At 53.7% G+C, this 5199-nt stretch overlaps 1 pseudogene; it reads right to left on the bottom strand.

The window, feature by feature from the left end:
* Window positions 1-5021: 5021 nt before the first annotated feature.
* LOC115522458 lies at window positions 5022-5199 on the bottom strand (annotated as a pseudogene).

Genomic DNA, 5199 nt, shown 5'->3' with positions numbered 1-5199 from the left:
GGGCGGGAGCGGGGAGCGGCGGCGCGCGCCTGGCCCCGCCCACCGCGGCTCAGGAGGGGGTTGGGGGCGGGGGCGGGCACGTCGCGGGGGCGCAGCGGGGCGGGCCCGCACCTGCCGGCCGGGCGCGCGGAGGAGGCCGACCCCGCGGCGAGCAGCCCGCCCCGCGCGCTGCGAGCTCGGGGTCCCCGGGACCCTCCGCTGGGACGCGCACGCGGGCTCTCCTGCAGTGTTCGCCCAACACGTTTCCACGCCAGAGAGGGTCTTCTAGACGGGGCACCTCAGGCTCAACCCGGGCACCATCCTCTTCCCCTCCCTGGGTTCCGGGCACTCTTGCCCCGGGGGTCTCCTTCGCGAAAGGTCAAGACCTCCTTTCTGCATCTCGCTCTCCCCCAAGGTGTGGGCACTTCGGATTCTCGGGGGATACCGCCAGTCCCGGGGTTTACTAATCCCCAAAGGACACACGGTGAGGAACTGGAATACATGCTGAGACCTGCAGTTTGAGCAATGGCGTGGGCGCAGGGGAGGAGGGACACGTCAGGTATGCGCAAAGGTCCTGGGGTCGGAGGGAACAGGGCTCTTGGGAGGATCGAAAGGCGGCCCCGACGGACCTGCTGCCCGGGATGGATGTGGGGAGGCAGACGCGAGGCTGGGGAGCCTCATCAGACTCTGAACTTGAGTGGAGAGATGATGGCATTAGACTTGTCGTCTGCCGGCCCGGAGAACTCACACGGGGAGAGGACAAGAAGCTTGGGTATATTCGTTATAGAGGGTGAGAGAAGGGCTCCTTGGGGTACACGGGGGGCGGGAGCGCCGTGGGGAAGGAGATTTTCCCCGCGCAGAGGTGTGAGTAGGGAACATGAAAAAGCCGTGCTGGTGGTTATTTTCCCCGCTCAGTGGTTCGGTCTTGTGACAGCCTATTCAAGGACAGCCCCGAGGAACCCAGCAGGTTTGTGCTCACTGCGCGTGGGAGGGAAAGAATCACCCCCTCGAGTGCAGTGGGCACATCTCCGTCGTGGCTGGTTCGTACACCGCGGTACACCGAGCGCGGCGCCTAGCGCAGGTCTGGAGGGAATCTGTTCCCCGGCTACATGAAGGGGAACAGAGCCACCTGCTGTCTGCCCAGAGAACAGGAGGCAGCCGACGGACCCTGTGCTGGCCCATCCATTCTTCTGAACCCAAGCTGGAGGGTGGGGGGAGGGGGGAGCCTCAAGGCCGGCATGCCTACACCTGGGGCACTCCAAGGGTCCTGAGAGTGAGGGGTCTGTGTCAGATGGCGGGGGAGGGCACAAGCTCTCTTGCCTCGATTAGCCCCTCTTCCTGAACCTGAGGAAGATACACTCTATTGGGTGGCCTGGCCTCCCCACTTTATTCATTTGCTAGGCCTTGGAGTCCCTACTGTGTGCAAGACTGTGCTAGATAAACAGTGCAGGCCCTGCTCTCCAGTCTATCCCACAAATGCCAGGAACTGTATTGTACATGTGGAGTGTGTCCCATCTGGCTCGGCTGCAGTGTGTCTTGAGGGCTGGCTGGGAGGAGAGGAGGGGCAAGGGCCACCAGAAGGAAGGGGGTGGTGAGGGGCGAGAAGTGGGGCCCCAGCCGGGCTCCATGCACCTGTGCTAGGGGACAGCAGTCACCAGGAGGGCGAAGGGCGTGCATGGCTCTACCAGATGACAATACGGCCGCCCTTCCCGCTCTCGGCTCATGGATCCCCCTGCGACTTCTCGTTGGGCCCTGTCACCCAAGGCACTGGGGATGCCTGTATCATTGCCAGGCCGACCGGGAGCCGTGTGCCATTTCTCCTCTCCGTGCTCTTACACACACCCCCTAACAGGTGCATGTACCTAAGAGGACAAAGTTTATATCTCAAGTTCATGGACTTTGGAAGTTCACAATTCCCTTGGGAATGCGTGCGTGCGTGCGTTACAAACCCTCCACTTTCCCTCCCAGTGGTCTCCATGTCTGCACCTCGGGTCTGGGGAAGAGACATCTAGTAATGACTACAGGCTTCCTCTTCTGCAAGGGTGGGAAAGTGAGCTCTGTCAGCACTTGCCCCATGGCTATGACACACAACGAGCATTGGCAACTTTGCCCTGGCTAGATCCTGTCTGATGCACTTGGACATCTACGTGGCAGTAAGGAGCATGGGAAATCATTCTTCTCCCCAGGCACCTCCAGCTAGATGGACATTACGTTCAACAGAGGAAGAGGTGAGGCATGGGCAGGTGCTGTGCCGTGTGCACAGCCAGGGTTAAAGACACAACCTAGATGGGTCAACAAGAACTGGTCGACATTACTAAAAATTCAAAATTACCTAAGACTTCTGCTTCCAGCCATGATGAAGTAACAGGGACTGGAGTTACCCTCCCCCCTTAAACTGCAGACTAGACAAAAGCGATGAAATGACCGTTGTCGCACTGGACCACGGGCTGTGCAGGTCTGGGATCCTGGGCAGCAGCAGAACAGGTGAGGAAAGTCGGGACTGCTCACTGCCAGCAGCTTCCAGACCACAGGGCGGGTGGGGGACCCACACAGAGCCTGGCTGGGGTCTCGGAGTCGAGGAGCAAGCTGGGGGGCCAGGGGAGCCCAGGCAGCCAGAGAGGCAGGGCTCCAGAGGACCGGGGAGGACAGCGGCACAGGCAAAGTCTGCACAGGGTTTCTGGAGTCTCAGCCTAATAATGCTGGTCAGCACGTGTATGGAAGCACCCTGCCCGAGGCACAGAAAAGGACCACCAGAAAAGGACAGGTTGGAAGAATCCCCAAGAGCTCACACAGGACCTGCGATAGCTCCAGTTTTCGACCAATTATAGTGGAAAAACCTCGAGATAAGCAGAACATCAGACAGAGTAATGAGAAGGGTATTGCCTTTAGAGTCAGAAGAAATTATATAGGCTGCCTTGGGGCTGCCCAACAAAGCTTAAAAGCAAGAACTGACAAAAACAAATGATTTCCAAGTAACCGCTACATCCCAGAACAAAGACTTAAGAAAAAAAGAAAAGAAAAGAACAAAGCACCAGAGAACCAGAGGACAACTGCACGTGGCTGAATGCACGTGCTATCGTGAGTCCCGTCAGGAGTGTGTAAAAACTGTTCGAGAAACCTACAAATTCAAGAACATTGACAAATCCCAAGCACAAGAATCATGAACAAAAATACACCAAGGCACATCACAATCATATTGCTTAAGACCAGTAATAAAGAAGTTTTAAAAGCGACCGGACACAAAACACATTGTGTGCGGAGGGACAGCGTTAAGTACTGGAAGGAAACAGCAATGACAAGTTCTATAGAGTTTTTCCATAACTTGCTGGTACGAAGGGGGAGACTTTGCCGGTGTCCTCGCCACTAGGCTAGCAATCGAGAGGTGAAGTTTTAGTCGTGATCGGTGATGAGTTAGTGGCCCCGGAGATGTTTCTACGCCACGACAACGCAGTTCTGTGGCTGGCCTGCAGCGTACAACTGTTAACCATTAAACAAAAACAGCAGCATCTCGGGGACACTCAGCCTCAGCCTCGTCCAGCTCCAGTTTTTCAAATCCCCCATGGAGTCTCGCTGGTAAAACCAAACAGCTGGGACTTGCAGGCAGCTGAGAACTGCTTGCGTATTTGGATTTGCCCAAAAGCTCTCTCCAAAAGCAAGCGAAACAAAAAAGTGAAAAGTCAACTCTGCGCAAAACTACGTCGTCAGCGTCACTAGGAGAGTTTTAGAACTGCAAAAGAACTCAATCAGAGACAAGTCGGCAGATGCCAGCGCGTGACCTCTCTCGCACCCCATCCGACCCGCAGCCACCCCACCTGGGTGAGAGCAGACGTGGCCTGACAAGGAACTGGGGGCAGAAGAGGGGGGCTGGTGAGGCCCTAAGATTAAATCTTAACGTCCAAGATATAAAACATTCAAGAAAGAAAACTTTTAAACATATCCCAATACTACAGAAATTAGTACGAGTCAATCTATCCAGAGCTGCGGCATAAAACCGGGAGGTAAGATTTGATACACGTGAACCGAGGACCCTCTACCCTCTGCGAGACTCTTGTGACAAATGTGTCACATTACCACACGGGAGGGGATCAGGAATAAAAAACACACTTAACTTAGAAAATAGTATTTTTGATGGCACACTGAAAGGCTACAAAAAGAACCGTATGCAAATGCTGTACTTCTCACGGGACCTGGTTTGGAAATGCTGTAACGACTTCAGGTGCCCACCAGGCCCGAATAAACAGAGGTATGCCTGTGTCTCTGGGTCCCTGGACCCATATTTACACACACATTCCCTATTCCTTGGCTCTGTCTGCTGAGAGGGCCCAAGACCATCTCTGACAGCAGTGAGCACGTCGGCCGACCAGATGCTGATTTCTATATAGTATTCTCCAATAAAGGAAAATGGAGTTTGTCAAAGTGGCTGATTCCAGGGCTGGGCCAGGGCATGTACAAGATGAGCCTAAAATAGCCCGTGGAGCCAGAAAATAAGTGCTTGAAAAAGGATGGCAGTTTTTAAAAAAAGACACAGGGCCCGACCTGCCGAAGTTCCTAATCACTGAGGGCTCATGGCTCCTACTTCCTTATGGAATAATTTGAGTAAAAAAAAAATTAGGAACGATAGTACTATGTAACTCACAGAACAAAATAAACGTCACTGAGTCCACACTGATACAAACAAGTGGATAAATAAATAGGGGAGAAGGACAGCTTTTCCTTGCAGGCAAATTCTAAGTGACAAGTGTGGAAGGAATAAAAGACCTACAAAATCACCATCAGACAAACACCACAAGAAAAACTGTTTCAGGCGAGATCCGCTGATGGACATTGAAACCCGTGAGCAAAAGATTTGGGAGAAACAGGTGTTTTCATACCTCCACAGATTTCCCCTGACCGCGAAGGCAAAACAGTAACTTCGCAGTGGAAAAACCCAGCAGAGCCCACTGGAACCACGAGAGGGTGTCACTTACAAGAGGTAAACCACGTACCCCAGACGGGGCGTTCTGAGGACTCAACGCTTCTGTGGAAGCTCTTTTCAAAAACTGCATAACTGCAATCTCATTAGGAGAAAACAGCTGATAAACTGTAATTGAGAAGGCATTCGCTAGCCAATCGATACTCATCAAAAGCATCAACGTCATGAAAGACAAGAAAGTACTTAGGAACCGTCACAGACTAGAGGGGATACTACACTTGATCTTGGCCTAAAGGCCGAGAAGCGAT

Source organism: Lynx canadensis, chromosome C1, assembly GCF_007474595.2.
Source record: "Lynx canadensis isolate LIC74 chromosome C1, mLynCan4.pri.v2, whole genome shotgun sequence".
Classification (NCBI taxonomy): Eukaryota; Metazoa; Chordata; class Mammalia; order Carnivora; family Felidae; genus Lynx; species Lynx canadensis.
The sequence above is the reverse complement of the archived record's forward strand: the minus strand, read 5'-3'. Positions and strand labels throughout refer to the sequence as shown.